The sequence below is a fragment of the Rhinatrema bivittatum genome, chromosome 1 (genome assembly GCF_901001135.1).
Source record: "Rhinatrema bivittatum chromosome 1, aRhiBiv1.1, whole genome shotgun sequence".
In the NCBI taxonomy this organism is placed as follows: domain Eukaryota; kingdom Metazoa; phylum Chordata; class Amphibia; order Gymnophiona; family Rhinatrematidae; genus Rhinatrema; species Rhinatrema bivittatum.
Genome location: NC_042615.1, coordinates 237,978,880 through 238,001,467, shown reverse-complemented (window position 1 = coordinate 238,001,467; position 22,588 = coordinate 237,978,880). Strand labels below are relative to the sequence as shown.

At 41.5% G+C, this 22,588-nt stretch overlaps 1 protein-coding gene across 9 annotated transcripts in view; it reads left to right on the top strand.

Moving 5' to 3' along the window:
* ST3GAL5 (ST3 beta-galactoside alpha-2,3-sialyltransferase 5) overlaps positions 1-22,588 on the top strand; it is a 297,392-nt gene that overhangs the window by 235,771 nt on the left and 39,033 nt on the right. Inside the window, exon 2 of one of the 9 annotated variants that reach the window (XM_029592761.1) lies at positions 19,174-19,294. The exons of the other annotated variants lie outside the window; for them this stretch is intronic. The gene's annotated coding sequence lies outside the window, so the exon portion shown is untranslated. The remainder of the gene's footprint in view (positions 1-19,173; positions 19,295-22,588) is intronic. 9 annotated transcript variants of the gene reach the window in all.

The window sequence follows — 22,588 nt, the reverse complement described above, 5'->3', positions numbered from 1 at the left end:
CGCACTCAAGCGACTTACCTCCCCGGAATAGGAAACTCAAGAGCAGACCGACTCGGCAGGATTTTCCATTCCCACGAATGGGAACTCATCCAGGAGGTGACAGACCGCCTCTTTCAAGTGGGAGGCCACCCCTCCATAGATCTCTTCACCACGGCGAACAGGAAAGTGCCCGTGTTGTGCTCAGTCTACCCCAACAAGCACTGCCTAGCACAGGATGCTTTCCTTATCCCATGGACAGGACTGCTATATGCCTCCCCCCCCCCCCCCCACCCCCAAATCCAGCTCATATCGAGGGCTATCCAAAAGTGCATCACTGACAAAGCTGATCTAATTCTTATTGCTCCGGTGAGGCTCCGGCAACTATGGTACGCCTACCTAGCCCGCCTATCAACCAGGCAGTCAGTGCCCCTCAGGCATGCTCAGAACCTGCTGTCACAGGACTGGAGGGTCCCTTTACTCCATATGCTCCTCCCTCCATCTCACAGCATGGAGATTGAAAGGACAGTATTGACATACCTAAACGTACCACTACCAATTCAAGATGTATCGGTGACCTCCAGGCAGTACTCCACCAGGAAAAACTATCAAGCCAAGTGGATCAGGTATTCAAAGTGGTGCGGAACTCACAGAGTAGACCTTTCATTCCAGGCGGGACTGGCAATGGCATTTGTCAGAGTACATGTCAGTGGTATCGCAGCTTACCACTTCCCTCATGATGCCTTCCTGGTGTCATGGCACCCTCTATTCTCTAGATTTGTGAAGGGGCATTCTACGGCTGCGCCCACCAGTTCCATGGTATCTCAACTTAGTTCTAGAACAGATGATGCTCCCACCCTTCAAACCTCTGGACAGCAGTCACATAAGGTATCTCTCCTGGAAAGTCCTCTTCCTGGTCACCCTCACCTCAGCAGGGAGGGTCAGTGAACTGGAGTTCCTCCATGATAAGGTGACATTAAGAACTCATCCCTCCTTCCTCCCCAAGATGGTATCAGCATTCCACCTTAATCAATCACCTTACCCACCTGCCTCCCCAGATAGTCTCCTAACTGTGCAGTACAAGCTTGACGTGGGAGAAGACACACATAGGCACACAGAGCTCCACCACCTAGAGGACTGGAGGATGTTCCCAGGCATCATGGCTAATTCACCCTGTTATCTACGGAAAATACTATTTACAGTAAGCAAACTTGCTTTTTTTCCCCCAAGACCACATGCTCACCAGGGTGAGCGTGCCCTGCACACTCTGGATTGTAAAAGGGCTCTGGCCTTTTACCTGGAATGAACAGTACCTCACCGCCAGTCCACTCAACTCTGTCTCCTTTAACAGGAACATGTTGGGGGTCGCAGTGTCCAAACAAACCTTATCCCATTGGCTAGCAAGCTGTATTTCTTTCTGCTATGCAAAAGTGGGACTACAACTTGAGGGCCACATCAAGGCTCATTTGGTCCAAGCCATGTCAGTTTAGGTGGCTCACTTGCGTGTGGTACCCATACATGATATGCAAGGCGGTGACTTGTATTTCCCTCCACACATTATTGTCTGGACAAAGGTGGACGATGTGACAGTCATTGTGGACAGTCAATCCTCTAATCTATTTCAGCCATGAAAACCCAACTCTTCCTACCTTGGGACCTTTCTTTAGGTGCAGGCTTGCTTCCCATGTTCTGGCATTTTGGGAGCAGCCTGTAGCTTGGTATTCACCCATGTGTGAGGACTACCATCCTGCTTGTCCTTGGAGAAAGCAGAGTTGCTTACCTATAACAGGTGTTCTCCAAGGACAGCAGGATGGTAGTCCTCACGAAATCTGCCCGCCACCCCACAGAGTTGGGTTTCTTTCGGTTTATTTTATTTTCGCAAACTGTTATAAGACTGAACAAGGCATGTCTTCCATGCCGGGCTCCATCTGAAGTCACCCACGTGTGAGGACTAACATATTGCTGTCCTTGGAGAACACCTGTTACGGGTAAGCAACTCTGTACAAAATACAGCAGTGAAACTGATATTTGGGGAAAAGCAATCTGTATTTTCTCACAAGACCTAAAGATAAATGTGATAGTATTACAATAATCCAAATGGCTTATTAACTTAACAAATATGTCAATGTTTTCCAATCATGAAGTACAAGAAATGGACAGTCATTGAATAAAACACAGAAAATAAAACTACCCTAGAAATTTGATGAGAAAATAGAATTCCGAGTCAATTTTAACTGCAGGACTTGTAGCCAGTTTAAGTGGAGTAGGAGAGCCGGACATCCAAAGAGAAAGGAATTAAAAAATGTGTCTTTTCCTAGAGACCCACATAGCCTCAGATTTTTCAGGGATAACTTTTTAGTTTAAAGAAAAAGCCAATTAGAAAGCTTTGTTAAATATGCCTTCAATTTATTTAGATACTAGGGGGCACGTTCAATCCAGATATGTGATGATCTGGATATCATTGGCATAAAAAAACCCACTAAAGCCTAGGCTTTGAATCAAGGTAGACAAGGGTGCTAAGTACAAATTGAGCAGCATAGAGGACAATATTGATCCCTGCAGAACCCCACAGGTTAAATGCCGTACTTGTGAAAAATGGATTTCCAATTGGTATCTTCAGTTACTAAGGAAAGAGAGAAACCAATTTAAGTCCATTTTTTGGATTCCAATATCAGTAAGACTTAATAGTTGGTGGTCGTCAGTATTTAGTGCTGAGCTCATGTCTAAGAAAACCATAAGTGCATCTTTTCCATTATCTAAATTTAATCTGGCATCTTTTAGAAAGGAAGTGAATGCAGGTTCCATAATAAAAACCCTTTCCTAAAACCTGATTGGCTGGATTGAAGAACCAGTTTTGTCTAAAAATCCTGAGTTGTTTTAAAACCACTTTCTCTGTTATCTTAGACAAAACTTGGAAGGCTTGTGTACTATAATTGTCATTTAACATCATTGCGCAAGGAGTTCACAAACCAGTCACAAACCTGTTTTACTGCCAAATGAATTACCTTGAGCCATCAAAACTCTTGCAAACTAGTCATAAAGGTGTTAACATAGTCCAAGAAAAGGGGCTTGTCTGAATCTGGTTTGACATTTGTTACATATTTAAGGGAAATACAGAACAAAGTAAATGACTTTATTCAGATCAGGTGCTTCCATTAGGCAAACTAGGCGGTCGCCTAGGGCGGCAAACTCCAACCAGCATGAGGTCCAGTGGAGGAGAGCCACTACTGCCAAATCAGAGATGGCAGGTGCATGACTGAAGGCTTGTCTAGTATGCAAATACTCTTCTACTGCCCCTGATTCAGATACACTGTAATAAAGTTAACTTAGGGTGGTCCTGTTGATAATTTGAGAATGTGAATGTAACAGTAGGTTGCAGTGTGCTGGGTGGTGATGGCACAAAGCATTCTTTCTGCCTACATGTGATCTCAGATGTTGATTGTCGACATTTTGGATTGCTGCACCTTAGAACTTCAGCCTCAGTAATCCTTACTTCTGCCAAATGAATTTCATGAGCTGAGCTGTACTTGCCTGGAATCAAATAGTCTTGATTATCTGTTTGCACAGTCAGCTCAGTGCTTGCATCCATGACTATGTTTTGCTTAGCACATGGGCTGACTTAGTTCCAGCACAGCTCTGGCCATCTGTGTAAAATGTAACAGGATACTACTATTTTATTATTTGCCATCTAGACAAAGTTGGAGACTACTAAGGAGCTATGACAGTGCAAGTAAAATCCCTGCACACAGTTTTCTTGCTGTAAAGTAAATGCTTTTCAGCTTTCTCCCATCTGCTTTTTCTTGGCAGCGGCTTCAGGGCCGATGCTTCCATTAGGAAAACTCTGGTAGTCTAGAGCAGTGGTTATCAACCTTTTTTTTTTTTTCTGTCGGGACACACCTGAAAGATGGTTCTCACATGTGTGACATACTGAACATATGACCATCATAGGACTAAATGTAAAAGTACAGTTTGCATCCACAGGAACCCCCCGACCCACAGTTATGGATGTAAAGCAGAATTATGACATTCCCTGTACAACTCACCGTACAAAAAAAATATGTTCTGGTATCATCTCAGTAACAGCAACACAAACTCCTACCAGGCTCAATAGCCCTACTTATGAAAAGACAGCAGTTTATCACCAATGCATGTCCTCTTGAGAAAATACAACAAATAAGACTGATACAAACGCTTACATGCTAGTAAAATATCTCATCTCGGTAACAGACACAGAACCGACCTAACATACTCCCAGGATCTGCAGTAATGCACATAAACTAATCCGCACACAGTTACACCTGTATTATGGAATATACTCAAACAGTAACAACCGTACCTATGAAAAGGAAACACTACAAATATTAAATCAGGCCCTAAACACTAATACACCTCCTATTAGGAAAACAGAACTAGCCAAGCAGCTATAGATCCCAACACAGAAATAATTGTATAACTATACTAATAAGCAGAATAAATGTTTCACAAGAACTATGAACAGAATAATATTCAACAATTAAAAACTCATAAAAATTATTAAATTCTCCAAACACCAATAAAATATTTCAAAACAGCAGACACATCACATAATATTCAGTAATTTAAAATGACAGTCAATCAAGAAAAAAACTTAAAAAGCCACCTTTACTAACCCCCTCCAGCAGCTCTCTACTCCACTTCCATGAAGGCCAGTAGCACACACCAGAAGCAGTAGTAGCTGAAGCTCTGTATTCATGGTCCTCTTCCTTAGGGCCCACGAACAGTCTCTCTCATACACACACATACCAGTCACACCCCCATGACCAGTTTCTGTCTTTCACACACCAATCATCTCCAACCATTCTCTTACACACATACCAGTCACCTTCCCGAACAGTCTCTCTCTCTCTCTCTTTCTCTCTCTCTCTCTCATGCGCACACACACACACAGGCTTCCCACTTCCATGTTCTATCTTACATATACAGGTTTCTCACTCCCATGCTGTGTCTCACACACACCCAGGTTTCTCATTCCTATGCTAGCTCTCTCCATATGCACAGGCTTCTCATTCCCATAATCACTTTCTCTCCCACGCACACTCCAGTCATCTCCCTGACCAGTCACTTCCATTGTCAAGAACATACGAAATTGCCATGCTGGGTCAGACCAAGGGTCCATTAAGCCCAGCATCCTGTTTCCAACAGAGGCCAAACCAGGCCACAAGCACCTGGCAATTACCCAAACACCAAGAAGATCCCATGCTACTGATGTAATTAATAGCAGTGGCTATTCCCTAAGTAAACTTGATTAATAGCAGTTAATGGACTTCTCCTCCAAGAACTCATCCAAACCTTTTTTGAACCCAGCTACACTAACTGCACTAACCACATCCTTTGGCAACAAATTCCAGAGCTTAATCGTGCATTGAGTGAGAGAATTTTCTCCGATTAGTCTTAAATGTGCTATTTGCTAACTTCATGGAATGATCCTTAGTTCTCCTATTATCCAAAAGTGTAAATAACAGATTCACATCTACTCGATCAAGAACTCTCATGATCTTAAAGACTTGTATCATATCCCCCCTCAGCCGTCTCTTCTCCAAGCTGAACAGCCTTAACCTCTTCAGCCTTTCCTCATAGGGGAGCTGTTCCATCCCCTTTATCATTTTGGTTGCCCTTCTCTGTACCTTCTCCATTCCAACTATATCTTTATTGAGATGCGGTGACCAGAATTGTACACAATATTCAAGTTGTGGTCTCACCATGGCGCAATACAGAGGCATTATGACATTTTCCATTTTTTTAATTAACCATTCCCTTCCTAATTCCTAACATTCTGCTTGCTTTTTTGATTGCTGCAGCACACTGAGCAGACTATTTTAAAGTATTATCCACTATGATGCCTAGATCTTTTTCATGGGTGGTAGCTCCTAATAAGGAACCTAACATCGTGTTACTACAGCAAGGGTTATTTTTCCCTATATGCAACACCTTGTACTTGTCCACATTAAATTTCATCTGCCATTTGAATGCCCAATTTTCCAGTCTCGCAAGGTCCTCCTGTATTGTATCACAATCCGCTTGTGATTTAACTACTCTGAATACTTTTGTATCATCCGCAAATTTGATAACCTCACTCGTCTTATTCCTTTCCAGATCACATATATATATAAGCACTAGTCCAAGAACAGATCCCTGAGACACTCCACTGTTTACTCTTTTTTTCCCTCTGAGAAAATAGACCATTTAATCCTACTCTCTGTTTCCTGTCTTTTAACCAGTTTGTAATCGACTAAAGGACATCGCCTCCTAACCCATGACTTTTTAGTTTACTTAGAAGCCTCTCATGAGGGACTTTGTCAAACACCTTCTGAAAATCCAAATACACTACATCTTCCGGTTCACCTTTATCCACATGTTTGTTAACCCCTTCAAAAAAATGAAGCAGATTTTTTAGGCAAGACTTCCCTTGGGTAAATCCATGTTGACTGTGTTCCATTAAACTAAGTCTTTCCATATGCTCTCCTATATACACACATATCACCTTTCTGACCAGTTTCTCTCAATCACACACATTTACATAGATGATCTCAATCAAATGCTCTCACTTACACACAGGCTCTCAATCACAGTTACACATGCACACTCTCAATCACACATACATTCTCTCACTTACAGACTGGCTGGCTCTCTCTCTCACTTCCTGCCCCCCCCCCCCCCAGCACAAATGGTAGCTGCAGCAGCCTCCTCCTCCAGCCCCCGCAGGCCAAGAAAGAAGAATCCCATCGGCCAATTCTGCTGTCTCCTGTGCCGATTTCTGGCTGCTTCTGATTTTGCTCCGGGCCCACACTACTGTGCGGGGCCGATGCTGCCGCCACTACTTTTTCGCGCAGCGTGGCTCTTTCTTCTTCCCGCGCACTCCACTGCGCATCACTTCCTGTTCCGGGGCAGGTGCGGGAAGAAGAAGAAAAGGCCCAGCCGCAGTTGCCAGCTTCCAAATGACACTGCTACCGTTCCCATCCGGGCTAGAACGTGCTGATAGCCCGGGCAGCAACAGCAGCAGTGGAAGATAGCCTGCCTCTCGCTCAGTGAAGGAAGGGGGGGGGGGGGAGGGGGAGAGCAGCGGGAGACCAGTAGCACACAATACACCTGCCGCTGCTTGGCGACACACCAGTTGAGAATCACTGGTCTAGAGCACCAAGATTTTGGGGGTGTCAAAATCCTGACAATGTGAGATCTAAAGGGATGCTGTACTACAGCCAGTATAGTCAAAGAAGGGAGCACAGTGCTAGAGCCACTGCCTCCAGTAGTTAAGTTGGGGAGGGGAATGAGTAAAGGTTTGCTTAGGGTGCCAAATATGCTTGTACCAGCCCTGAGGCGCTTCCCTTTTTCAGCATTTTTATTCCTGCCACTCCGTACCTACCTTCAAGTTTACCATTTTCTTATCTAGATTAAACTGGTGTTCTCAAGTATCTTGCAGACTTTGCTTTTTTTTTTTTTTTTTTCCCAAGCTATTAAATCACTCAGTTCATGCCTTCCATTTATTTTGAGTGGCAGGTAGCTGGAAACATTGAATTTTGCTGCTGCAGTAATTTTTGTCTGATTCTTATCTTGCAGCTGCCCTTATTCTGCTTCTGGCACATACTTGTTCTGTGTATGCTTACGGATGCACTTTTATTCTATGTTTACAATGTCATCATTTTGGTTTCTAAGCAAGAGCTTATTCTTTTTGCAATTCCACTCATCATTTTGACTAGTGTGGGGCAATGGATGTAGGAGAAATATCTTGAGATGGCTGAATGATTTGTATTTTACAACCATAGTCAAAACAATAATGAATAACAAAGCAATAGTATTGTAGGTGCATCGTATAAGAGTGAACAAGGTTGTCAAAACGGCAACACAAACACAAAACATGCCATTCACACACAATTATAAACAAAAAGAAAACCTACAGTACAGTAAATAAGAAACAAGAGAGCAATAGATTTGGGATCAGTTTAGCTCAACAGTATTAAGTTCCTGTGGGTTCTTCTTAGAGTTTTGGTAATTGCCAGGTTCTAGTGGCCTGGTTTTAGCCTCTGTTGGAAACAGGATGCTGGGCTTGATGGACCCTTGGTCTGACCCAGCATGGCAGTTTCTTATGTTCTTATGTTCTTAACATCAGAGGAAGGCATCCATTTCAAGAAAGTATTCCATGTACGTAATAATCCATAGAAAACTGTTTATTTAGTGTTGAGCTCTTCAGTTTTTCTTCATTCAAGCATATAATTTTGCCAAAATTGACTAGATGGAGCAATCACTTTAAGCCAAAATTGTAAGATACTCAATTTAGCAAGTAGGACAATCTGAGCAAATTTAGAACATCCTTTAGATAGAGAAGTCACCCAAGACATGTCTCCTAGTAGGAGAGATTCCCCCGAAAGGGAGGTTTCATATTAATTACTTTTGCTATATGAGAATACCAAATCCAAAGCATAAAGCTATGCATGAGCATACCTATGCAGATATTACATTTAATCCAAATATTTGAAAATCTTCAGTTGAAATGCTTTATCAGCGGCATAATAGTTTTGGTGAAGTATTCGAAATTGAAGCTCTTGCAACTTAGAATCCACAGTGCGAGATTGTATATTCCTAAACAGCTTCTCAATAGTAGTGGCAGCAACCACTGTTCCAAATTCCACAGACCATCTATTGGCCAACTTATCAATTGCCAATGTGGATTGTTTAACCAGTCTACTTTTTGGTATAAAATAAATGTGATTTAATTTGAATGCCAATCAACGTTATTTGCTGAAACAAAGAATCTGGACTAAAAATAGAGGAGCATTGGTGTTTCACTGATTCCAAGTAGTGCCTAGTTTGTAAATAAGCAAAGAAGTGCTGATTGGGAAGGTTGAAGTCTGCTCTTAATTGTTCAAAAGAAAAAATAGTATCACTAATAATAAAGATCTAATATACAATCGATCTCACCTTGGTATGTAATCCTGGGATAAAACCCTTATTACCTATTAAAGGTAAAAAGTCCAGATATTAACCAAAGGTTGCCCCACCAGGAACAGAGAAATTGCCAAGCATGTTTAACTGTTATTAAAAGAGGATGATTTCGCTGCTTTTGGAATGTCAGCAGCCTACAAATGTAACATGCCCCAGACCCCAAAGGAGACATTACAGAGTCAACTATCTCAGGCATTCAATATTGAAATTTATCGGAGAACCATTCCCATGCAAAGTGAAGTTGAAAAGCTACATTGTAAAATTGAAAATCAGGTTAACTTCAAAACTCCCTTTGAAAAATCACCCATTAAGATTTGATAACTGACTTTCCATAGAAACCCATCTACAAAAGAATTTAATGAAAGCAGTCCATACGAGTGAGCCAGCATGGCAATATCTGTAACTTATAAAAGTAGCTTTGGGAAGAGTACCATTTTGAATAATGCTGCTCTACCAGGTAAAGAAAGAGGAAGATCCATCCACGTGGATAGTTGACTGAATTCTCTAACAAAGATAAAATATTCAACTTGTAGAGATCCTGCAAATTAGGGGAAAATTTAAGATCCAAATATGTATTGTGAGAAGAAGCCCATTGCAAAGGAAACCCATCTGGCCAGTCTGTAGGAAGATTAGCATCTAAAACCAAAGCTTCTGACTTATGAAAATAATCTCAAATCCGGCAAATAAGCCAAAAGCATAAAATAGCTCCAGAAAATTGGGAAGGGATTCTTTAGGATTAAGAATAAACAAAAGAATATAGTCTGCAAACAGGCATATTTTTTGCTCTGTTACCCAGCATATATAATTTTATAGTAGAATGCATTCTAATGTTTATAGCTAGAGGTTCCACAATTAAAACATAGTAACGGAGAAAGGGGACACCCCTGAGTTCCACCCCATAAGACAAAAGAGCTTGATTACTTGATCATTAATTGCCAATCTTGTTTGTGGCTAGTATATAAGAGCTTCAGCCAATCAAGAGAAGTGCAGCCTATGCCATATCGATTATCCAGAATATGTAATTCCATTGCACTTTATCAAAGGCTTTTTCCACATCCAGGCTAATCGTTATTCCCTGTTGATCCGCTTGGAGTCCCAAAGCACATGTATCAATTTACAAACATTGGTTACGCCGTGTCTCTTTTCATAAATCACACTTAATCAGAGGAAACTAAGTCAGGAACTACCCTGCTCAATCTATTCGCCAGTATAGTTGCTAAAATTTTAATATCCACAAAAGATATGGGTCTCTAAATTTTCAGGTCTTGTAAGATCTGTACCTTTTTTTTTTTTTTTTTTAAAGGAAAACTGCCACTAACGCATGATTAACATCAGTGGAGGAGGATCCTTTTGCCAAAGACTAATTATACATGTGTAGTAAGAGATCCAGTAATTTCTCACACATTAATTTATAGTATTCTGACCCAAAACCATCTTGACCAGGGGCCTTTTTTAGCTGTAACGTTTTAATAGTTAAGTCTGTCTATTTTAGCATTGGGTGTGAGCAGTTGAGTTGTAAAGAGGAAAGTCTAGGCAAAGGCATTTCTGTAAAAAGGAATCTAACATTTTCAGAAGCAGGGAGCTCCAAATACAGATTTGTATAATGGTCTAACAAAATCTATATAATGTCCCTCGTTTTCTGGTGAGTACTTCCGGAGGAGGCATGTATATTCGTAATAATATGTTTAGGTTATGAGTTTTTAATCAAACACATCAATATCTTATTAGCTTTATTGGCATACCTAAACATTGTCACTCTGAATCTAGTTATGGATGTCTGTGCTCATTGAAAGTACATTTTTAAGCTGTTTCTTTAAGGAATTCACTCTCATTGTTACTTTGAGGGCCAGATTGAATATGCAATCTTTTTGCAACAAGTAAGATGTCTACATCTCTCTGTTTCGCTCTTTGAGAGAAATAAGAGAATCTCTCCTCCCACAACTGAATTCCCTGCATCAAAAAAGCTGTGGAGAAATTTCAGGAGACTTGTTAAGTCTAACATATTGCTGCCACTTATTAACCAGGAAAGATTTACAAGTAGTGTCTTTATACAGCGAAGAGAAGCATCACTTAAAAGCCATACATTTTCTGGGGCCTATTACAAATTCCACAGATATGGGGGGCATGATCTAAGATAGATGGAGCTCCAATAGTTGCCGTAGTAACTGTGGAAAACAAAAAGGAGGAAAGTAAAACAATCTGTCCTGGAATAGGAAGCATGTGGAGCTGAGTAAAAAGTATAATCAGTCTCAATGGGATGTAAAACATGCCAAATGTCCATCATTTGTAACTCCTTCAGCAAAAAGGGAAGTCCCATACCTTTACCCATGGCATCATCTGTCTGAAATATTTAGCAGCAAGAGATGTACCCATTATAATATTAACAGCAACTCACGTGAATCCCAGTTATGATAAATACAGAAACTATGGCAAAAATTCAAACGTGATAATCCAAAACGCCAATAGTATGTCACAATCTAAAGAGACGCTTAGAAGTATTAATGACCTGTCATAATAGGCTTCATCTTATGCATAGATATGCTGGATGAGTGGCCTTATATTTAATCATAGGTCAAAGTCCAATTTTTTGATATATTTTTTCTTATGCAATGTGCAAAGCATGCAATTTGTATAAATTCGACAACTTAACTTAAGAACTTCGCTGAAGCCAAGGACAGTAAACATGCCCGACATGGAACCATGTTTCGAACTCCCGTTGTTCTTTCTCAAGGGCTTAGTTCAGTGTCTGCGAGAACAATATATTAATATCTCAACCATATTTGTCTGAAATCATAAAGTTCAGAGATAGTAGTCATAGTGAGCATTGTATCATCATATCAATATATTATGACGGCTTAGCACTTACTGTATTTGTAGTTCGTCTTGATTTTAGATTTAAACCATAGCGTTTCCGCGTATGGTTACAATGCCCACTATGATTGACTACTATCTCTGAACTTTATGATTTCAGACAAATATGGTTGAGATATTAATATATTGTTCTCGCAGACGCTGAACTAAGCCCTTGAGAAAGAACAACGGGAGTTTGAAACATGGTTCCATGTCGGGCATGTTTACTGTCCTTGGCTTCAGCGAAGTTCTTAAGTTAAGTTGTCGAATTTATACAAATTGCATGCTTTGCACATTGCATAAGAAAAAATATATCATCCAGCATATCTATGCATAAGATGAAGCCTATTATGACAGGTCATTAATACTTCTAAGCGTCTCTTTAGATTGTGACATACTATTGGCATTTTGGATTATCACCCATTATAATATTAACATCTCCTCCCACTATTAGAGCATAATCTGGAAATTGGTTTTAATCTGAAGTGGGAAGAAGATGGTTTGGATTACCTGGTTTCATGATAGCATCTGACCAGAGGTGACCGGGTTAAATTTAAACCCTGTGTTCTAATTTACCAAGATCCGAAGTTCATCCAATCTCACCTCATATTCCCATTTGTGAGGTAGCTTTCAAACTGACTGTGCAAATGTATTTACTTGCTTGAATTTATAGATTGCACCACCATAGTAATCCAAACTGATGTACAGCATATAAATACTAAAGATACATCATGCAAACAAATATGCATAAAGTAAAATTCTTAAGCTGTATACGCTAATTATATAATCTATATAAATAGCCTATTAAAATTGAATACAACTGACATTGCTGTTTAAAAATTGCTGTAAAAATATAGACAACTGTTTTTTGTTTTTTTTTATTTAAAATAAACAAAAAAACAGTTGAACTCACTTTCTTACTGCAATTCTGCAGCCTTAAGGGTAGGGAAAAAAAGGCAGAATTGGAAGAAAGCAAAAATAAACATTTTACACAGAATCAATATCTGATTCATGTTATAGTACAGCTGTGCAGAATGCAAAATGCTAATGTCTACAGTCTGTCTGTGAAAGCTGGCTTTTAAACTTTGGTTTCTTAAATATGGTTTTTAGTTTAGTTTTGCAGACCATTAATTCTCTGCCACTTATATTTTGAAAGACTGTGAGGTTAGTTTTCAAAGGATTTAGATTCCTAATTTTCGGAGTTGGCTCATTTTGATTATTTACTAAGGCTGAATACCTAATCTAAGGTTTCTGAGTTTTTGTAGGGACATAAAAAGTGGGTGGCTATGAAGGCAGAATAAGGGTAGGGGAAAAAGTTAGGTGCCAAATCTGCAAATTAATATAGCAGGCCTACATTTAGGATCATCCAAAAATAGGCAACTAATTTATGTCCCTAAATTTGAGGGCTCAGCTGTTCTTGAATATCGACCTTCAAATTTTTATGTGCTTCTAGGTATTGCCTTTTTTTTTTTTTTTTAAATTTGATGTTTCTGATCTGGCCACTCCCTCCCACATGATTTCTCACATTCCTTCTTTACTGACTTTTTGCTGTTAAAAAAATAGAATTATTTTGTGTTTCATGTGCATGTCTCTTACTTGCACAAAGTTTTGTGCGCACCGTTCGCGTCCGGCCCGCACACAGGCCTGCTCACCTCTCTGGCTCCTCTGCAGGTCCCGGGTCAGCCTCCCTATCAGCAGCCACGAGCTCTTCCAGGCCCCAGTGTCCTGCAGCGGCAGTCGCTGGGCCTTCCACTGTGCACCAGGCCTCACGCCAGAGTTCGGCGCCTTCCGTGACGTTGGCCATGCCCCTGCACGCGCGGACCGCCCAACCTCTTGTAGGGCCAGGGGCGGTTTCTAGCTCCGCGGCGCATCCTGATTGAAGGAACTATTAAGGAAGTTCCTGCCTGTACTTCCTTGCCTTGGCAATCGGGTCGGCTTATTGCTAGATTGTCACTGCATGCTAAGCTTGTTCCAGTCTCGTCCCAGGATCCTACTGGTCCAGCCTTGTTCCTGCATCCTACTGTTCCAGCGTCCTTCTGTTCCTGTGTTCGTCTGTCGTCTCCTCAGGTAGTACCTTCGGACTGTCTCTCTGGTACTGACCTCTGCCTGATCCTTGACCCCTCTGCCTGCTGCCTGCCTTCTGACCTCAGCTTGTTCCTGACTATTCTGCCTCTTGCGTGCCTTCTGACCTCGGCCTGCCTGTGACCTTGTTTGACCTCCAGAACCAGACCTCTGCATTGTTGACCACGCCTCCTGATTCTGGCTCTGTCCCTTGCCTTGTCATCGCCTACGCTGTTCTGGTCTTCCTTGTTCCACCTGACCTCCAGCTTCGAACCCGATCGCGCTCTTCTCCAGTCTGTGGGCACGCCTATCATCTCTCCAGGAGACCCTGCGAGGCCCAACTAAGTCCAAGTGGCCCGGGTCCCTACGGGCTCCACCCGGGGGGGGGGGACCACGGGCTTCCAGTGGTGAAGCTCATCCTAGCCTCTCTTCTCCAGTGCTCCGCCCCCTGGGGCAGGTGCTTCTTAGTCCCTACCAGGGAGCAGTTCTCCACTGCTCCAGGACAAGGGTCCACCCCCAAGCGCAACACGAAGAATGCTCCATGTTAATGGGTTAGGGAGCAGTTTAGGACTGAAAAATTAGAGCTTGTCTAGATTGAAAATCTGAGTCAGCCAAAAATAAATATCAACCTTGCATTCCAGCTAAATTATGGCAGACTCATAAAATCTGGAGGAGAGCTAGTAATAGACTAGTCTGAACTGGCATCAGTCAGATCACAACTTGCTCATTCAGTAATTACAAGCATGCTTTTCCAGTCTCTCTCTCTCTCTCACTTTTCCCTCCCTGCCTAAAAGTACCCTTCGGGCATTAAAACACGTGCTTAAAGCATTTTATTTCTCTTCTCCCTCATGTAAGCTTCCTCTGGAGAGCTTACAGATATTGACTTCTATATAAATGAATAGCATTACTCACTCAGATTTCCTTTTGAACTTGTTCCCAGTCTGCAGATGAAAGTGCCTGTGGGTGAACTGCTACAACATTGCTGACAGTATTGAGCCACCTTTTATATTTATGTAAAATTGATTTGGATTTGAGGAAATTTATTTTATTTATACCAATATTCATAAAAAACGTCATATCTATTTACATATTCAAATATTCAAACCAAAATATAAAACACTGTATAAAAAAAAACAAGTTCTAAAATACAATAACAAATTAAAATACAATCAGTTAAAATTAACAAAATTCTAACTAACTAAAATTAACATTTGCAATTAAGACAGGGAAAAAAGGGGAAACAGGAGAAAAGGAGAATGGCTTCAATTTAAAAATGCCTGTTTAAAAAAAAAACAAAAAAAAAAACTTAAGACATGGCTTTTTGAAGTATAGGGATGAGATTCCAGCCTTAGTTCACCTGGGAGCTCATTCCATTTTCTTGGGCCAGCAAGCAACAATGCCATGTTTAAATGCGCCAGTTTAGGAGATGGAATAGAAAGGAGAGCCTTACCTAATTTATAAAAACCTTTTTATTATTTTATTTATAGCCCCTTTAAAATTAAATTCCGTATCTAGAATAAAACCTAAATCCATTACCTCATAAGTGATGGTATGAGGGTTATTTAGTCCTTTAGTATCTGTTAAAACCATAGGGGCGGATTTTCATACTCCGCGAATAGGCCTACTTTTGTTTGCGCTCCAGGCGCAAACAAAAGTACGCTGGATTTTAGTAGATACGCGCGGAGCCGCGCGTATCTGCTAAAAACCTGGATCGGCGCGCGCAAGGCTATCGATTTTGTATAGCCGGCGCGCGCCGAGCCGCGCAGCCTACCCCCGTTCCCTCCGAGGCCGCTCCGAAATCGGAGCGGCCTCGGAGGGAACTTCCTTTTGCCCTCCCCTCACCTTCCCCTCCCTTCCCCTACCTAACCCACCCACCCGGCCCTGTCTAAGCCCCCACCTTACCTTTGTCGGGGGATTTACGCCTCCCGGAGGGAGGCGTAAATCCCCGCGCGCCAGCAGGCCTCTTGCGCGCCGGGCCACGACCTGGGGGCGGGTACGGAGGGCGCGGCCATGCCCCCGGACCGCCCCGGGCCGTAGCCACGCCCCCGTACCCACCCCCAAAACGCTGCCAACACGCCCCGAAAATGCCGCGACGACCGGGACCGCCCCCAACACGCCCCCGACACGCCCCCCTCGGAGAACCCCGGGACTTACGCGAGTCCCGGGGCTCTGCGCGCGCCGGTAGGCCTATGTAAAATAGGCGCACCGGCGCGCAGGGCTCTTAAAATCCGCCCCTTATTGTTTATTTTATTGCAAATCAATAAAATCTCTGTTTTGCAGTGGTTTAATGATAAATGCATCTGTTTAAGTAAGCGTTGAATGAACTTAAAATACATAGTCCAAAGTTTTAGTGTGGAATCAAAAGAGCCTTCTATTGGAAGTAAAATTTGTATGTCATCTGCCTATATAAAATATACTAATCCTAAACCTGCTAAAATTTTACACAGGGGTGCCATATAAATATTAAAAAGAGTTGGAGAAAGGGATGAGCCTTGGGGAACTCCAGAACTAAGTTGAATTGTCTGATTCTTTGTTACCTAATCTGATTTTATAGGCTCTGTCAAAAGAGAGGATCTAAACCATGCCAACACAGTATCTGTTATACCTTTTTCTTCTAGTCTCTTTATCAGAGCTTAATGGTCGACTGTATTGAAAGCCGAAGAAATATCTAATAAAATCAAGAAATATGCTTTACCACTGTCTAGCCCCGTTAATACTATATCAGAAAGAGATGTTAATAGTATTTCTGTATTAAAACACTTACGAAAGCCAAATTGAGCCAGATAAAGTAGGTGATTACTTTCCAAGTAGTCTAACTGTCCATTGACAACTTTCTCTGTCAACTTTGCTAAAAAAGGGAGAATGGAAATAGGTCGAAAATTGGATAATGTATCTTTATCTAAGTGTGGATTCTTTTAAAATCGGTTTAATCACCGCACATTTTAGTGAATCTGGCAGTCTACCTTCGTCCAGTGAAGAGTTGATTATCTCTGCCAGGGAGCTGGCTAGAATGTCAGGAACAGATTGTAGGGCTTTCATAGAGATAGGATCAAGAGGATGAGAAGCTGGGTTCATTTCTTTTTTAGTAAGTTTACAGATTGTTTTGAAGAGACTGTTTAAAAAACCGCCCATTTGGAGCACGGATTAATGACCCCAGAGTCCTCCATTTGAAAAAAGGAGAACAGATATCTAATTGTTTGCACCAAGGAAGAGGGTGAAATTCTGTTGCAGAGATAAGCCCTGGTTCATAATTTAGTGGTTGATCAAGGCGTCCCACAGAAATGTTTATTTCAATGAGACATGACTGGTATGCGCAGTAAATGTCGGTCTTGTGGTAGGCAGTAGGTTGAGAAGTCAAATGGAAGACATGGCAGGAGGAGTGGGAGCTGGTATTGGTTTGTATATGGGAATTTGTAGGCTTATCTACTCAGGATGACAGAAAATCAGAGGAAAATTTTCAACTGGGCAGATGGGATGGGCCAATTGGAATTTATCTGCCTTCATTTACTATGTTACTATTTTCTTTTACCTTCCTCTGGGTTGCAAACAATGGGGTAGATTTTAAAAAATAGCGCGATCGTGTACTTTTGTTGGCGCACCAGGCGCAAACAAAAGTACGCTGGATTTTATAAGATACGTGCGTAGCCGCGCGTATCTTATAAAATCTGGGATCGGCGCGTGCAAGGTTGCCGATTTTGGGCAGCCTGCGCGCGCCGAGCCACGCAGCCTGCCTCCGTTCCCTCCGAGACCGCTCCGAAATCGGAGCGGCCTCGGCGGGAACTTTCTTTCGCCCTCCCCTCACCTTCCCCTACCTAACCCACCCCCCCGGCCCTATCTAAACCCCCCCCTACCTTTATCCATGGATTTACGCTTGCCGGAGGCAGATGTAAATCCGCGCGCGCCAGCGGGCTGCTGGCGCGCCAAGACCCGACCCAGGGGTGTTCCGGAGGGTGTGGCCAAGTGGATTCTCAGATATTGGCGCTACAAAAGGAAAATGCAGCCTTGATTGAATCAAGAAAATAAAAATTGATGCAACAACTTGCAAGTGATTGTGCTCCCGGAGATGCTAAAGGACAAATCTTTTTTTTTTTTTTGAGCAGTGGCTGCCAGAGATGCTGGGCCTATTATTAATAGTGGTAAGGCCTATTTGTGAATGTGCGCATAGAGTGGGGCAGATAAGAGGGCCTGATAATAATCGGCCAAGGCCAGTCCTTGCCCGAATGCTAAATTGGGTCAACAAAACACAAATCTTTACTACCTACAGAGCCAAGGGGGGGGGGGGGGGGCCCAAATTTTGATATTTAATTACTTTTCGGCATGTGTGGCAGCTCAACGGAAAGAACTATCTCCTGCTTGCAATGAGTGGCAAAGCCAGGAATAAGATTTGCAGTCTTAGATCCTGCCAAACTCAGTGTACAACATGTGGGCAAAATGTTGTTCCTATCTGGAAAGGAGCAGATTCATAGCTACTTACAGAAACTACCTTAATGAATTGAAGCTGTGCAATATATATCTAAAATCTGAAAATATTGTAGATCTGCGCCATGCAAATGTTTCTTAGTCGACAAGAGGAGGTTGTTATCTAACTTAAGCCATACTGTTTGGGGCCTTTTACTGCGGTGATGTATGGAATATCAAACTTTTGAATGGCTTTAAGAGCCCAGTGAGATGTGAGTCCAAGAACTTCTATTCTACATAGTTTTGGTGGCCTATAGGCAAATATTCTTTGAGGCTAATCCAGAAAAATCTACTTTAATGGTCCATATTGTTTAAAGGGAGAAGTTGAGTCTCTGTTCCCCTTATTGCTATATTATGACAAAAGTTTAATATGCAAGCTATTGTTTTTTATGATCTTTCTCAGAGGATAGACACAGCACTCATAATGCTGAAACTTAACATTTGCAAATGTGAGAGGTTTATATCTAAGAAATGCCCGGGCTTAGGAAACCTCTGTGGTATGTGTGAGATGTGATGGGATCAGTTTGAAGTGGGTTATATAAGAGTGCCCCAGAGAGTTCTGGCACAATAGAGAAGCGCAAAGAAGTGATTGCTACATAGATTTTGGCCATTTCAAGAAGTGCATTGAAGGACATTTTGATAATCCCATCTTGCCATCTCCATATAGTTTTTCTGTCCCTGTCAAGTGAAATGGAAGCTTGTTTAGTTTAATAGAAGTTTATCTTAAGATAACATAGCCTAGATGGTCTTCCTGTTAATTGAATGTTTTTTCTTTTACTCTTTCCTTTTTTTTTTTTTAATGATAATTCCTGGTACCCTAACAAATCCTCGGTCCACAACTCCATTCATAAGCGAGCACTTTCGACAGCGGGCCCGCTCCATTGGAATGCGCTTCCCCCGGATATACGCCAGGAACTTTGCCATCTCTCCTTCAGAAAGAAACTGAAAACCTGGCTGTTCACTCAAGCTTACGGTTGAAGGAACACTTTATCAAACACATTGTCTCTCACCCTTGACTGCCTCCCTTCTCCCCCTACCCCCATCCCAGCCCTCCTACCCCCCCCCTGCTTACCCTCATGCTTCCTCCGTCCACAAGATTTATGAATAATTGTGAATAATTACCCAAGATTAACCCACAGCCGAGTTTAATCTAGCTGATTTTGTATCGCTGTCTTTGGTTTTCTTGGTTTTTCAGTGACTATTTTAGCACTCTTCAGTTGATATCGTTTTAAAATATCTCTCCATAGTTTTAAAATATCTTTCCTGTCCTCCAGCTCCCAAGTTATTTGCTCCCTGTTTGATGTAACTTTTACCTTCTACATAGTTGTTAATTGGTTTCCCCTGTTCTATTGTAAACCGGTACGATAAGACCGCGTCTTGAGTATCGGTATAGTAAAAGAATTTAAATAAATAAATAAATAAATACTTGCTGTTTAATAAGATACTATTTAATAAGATACTAAGAAGTCTATGATATGCTGGGGGAGTTGGGTGTAGTGGTGGTAAGATTCACATGGATCCATCTCTTGGCTGAAGACAGGGAGAGGGATGACTGTAGCTAAGAGATGGTAGTCCCTTGAAGCAAGGGGAACTGAATATTTGGGAATATTGATGATGGTGTGGATGGTGTGTTTGGATGTGTATGTATGGGACGGGGGAGGGAGGGGATAGGAGAAGCAGCAAATGGGGATTTGAGAATCAGTCCAGAGTGGGGTCTGCATTTCCATAAGAAGGTTTCCTGTTCTTTAGGAGATATCTAAGAAGCAATGTGGAGTCTCTCTCATTGACTGTTGGGTAATAAACACACTTTGGAATCTCTGGGCCTTAGCTGGGGAGTACAGAGAGCAAACGATGTGTTAATTGAAGAGATCCTATAAGGGACTATGAAATACTTATATTCTCTTTTTGGAAATGAGGGATAATTTCAAATTAGTCACGCTCAGTTTATGGAATTCACTCTCCTGTAAAGAGAGCTAAGTTACCCAGTATGCTAAAGAGATAAAGTACGGATATCTTATTTGCAAGAAACCCATCTTTCTGATGAGAAACATGCCAAACTTAAGGGACTGGGCTCTTATGCTTTGTATTCTCGCAGGAGGAGGGGTGTGGCCACTCTCCTTCATAAAGATTTATGATTTGTCATTAAAAAGAGCATAAAGAATGAGGAGGGCAGATATCTTTTCTTCTGGGTAAGCTTATATGGAGTGAAGTATAATTTTGGGAATGTTTATGCCCCTAATACATATTATTCTGAATTTTTCTCTTCACAAATTACCATTATTCTTCAGTATCTTGAATATAATCTGGTTTCGGGAGATTTTAGTTTGGTAGCAAGCGGTGAGTAAGATTGTAGACCAGCCAGGCAACCCAGATTTCAGGAAAACTGAAGGGAAATTAATTTGTTAGTTCAGTAATCTTGCGTGAGTGATATTTGGAGAACATTACATCCAGGTGAGGAGGATTTTACTTTTTTTTTTTTTTTTCCAAACCCACATAAAATTTACTCTAGAATTGACTATATTTTAATATCCGAGAAATTATTCCCAAAGGAAAGTGTTTCCTGTATTGGAAATGCCATAATTTCAGATCATGCTCTGGTAGATGATGTTTGAAAGTGGGGGAATGGAGAAATACAAACTCAGTTTGGCGAATGAGTCCAGGCCTAGTGAAAGATACTGAGTTTTATGAACTGTTAAAAACCAAATTGAAGTTATCCCAACAGTATTATGGGAAGCAGGAAAAAGTCATGAGGGGGAAATATTGGCTTATATGGTTAAGAAGAGGAAGCAACGAGATGCGGAAATTCTTTGGCTTACAAACTTAATAAAAGAACAAAAGAGGGTGCATATCTCTGATTTTGGAGAATCATAGGAAAGACCCGATTGCCACTCGAGCTTCTCTAAATCACCTACTCTGTCTTAGCTAGTTCTATTAACTTCTTTAAATTCCAATTCTATAAATGTGGTAATAAGGCGGGAAAGATGATACATCTGACAAAAGAAACACGCCAAAAAACATTAATTATGGGTATAAGGGATGATACAGGAGTTCCTCTTACTGATTCTGAAAAGATTTGGGAGGTCTTTCACTCTTATTATTGGGAACTATATAGTGCAGACATATCTAATCAGACAGATTGTTTTCAGGGGATTCATTTACCTACTGTGTCTCAGGAGCAATTAGCAAAGTTAAATATGCAAATCTATGAAACAGAAATATTTAGGGCGATTACCCACCTCAAAGGGAGCAAGGTGCCCGGTATAGATGGCTTTGGGTGGGAATTTTATAAAATTCTTCAGTTCCAGTTATTAAAACCTCTTCAGCGCATTTGTAATTATGCCCTCCGTCATGGTTTTCCTTCCTTTTCTATGAATCTAGCCGTTATAATAGTTCTACCAAAAAAGGGGAGGGATTTGGGAAGTCCTGCGTCCTATCACCCAATATCGCTTTTAAATGTTGATACCAAGATATTGGCCTCTATTTTAGTGAAAAGGTTAGGGATAGATCCTTCTTTGGTGGGCCCTGATCAGACGGGGTTTGTATCCAGTAGATATGGGGTCAATAATATCCGTAAAGTGCTGGCAATATTGGGGAAGAAGCAGACGTCACATGAGGCAGGCATGATCCTTAGCCTAGGTGCAGAAAAAGCCTTTGATAAGATAAATTGGCAGTTTGTTTTGGGTGTTGGCTAAATATGGTCTAGAGGTGCCTTTTTTAGAAATGGGTCAAGTTGCTATATACCAATCCCAAGGCATGGTGCGTATTGTGGCTAATGGTACTTTTGTCCAGAGAGTTTGCATGGGGGGAGGGGGACACGAAACAAAGGTGTCCTTTATCCCCCTCTTTGTATTAACTAAAGAACCCTTGGCTATTGGGATTCAGCAAACAGCAGACATCACAGGAATAACAATTGTTAGTAAAGAATTGAAAATGTCTTTTTGTAGATATTTTACAATTTTTGAATAATGCCAAGCAGGCCACGGGACCTATCATGGGGTGATTTTCCTCCTTCAGATCTAGTCAGAGGCTATACCTTTAAACTCAGAAATGGTAGACAGATGGCAGGGTTCCTTCCCTTTTAAATGGATTGCTCATAAAATTAAATATCTGGGATTTAGCATCCCTTTGAGTCTAATTTTAGGGATTTATTGGATGGGTTTGCTCATCAACCAAAATCATGGAAAGATCTGCCAGTTTCCTTATTCGGAAGAAATGGCCTTTTTGAAATATTACTACCAAAATTGTTTGCAGACTTTGTCATGCTGAC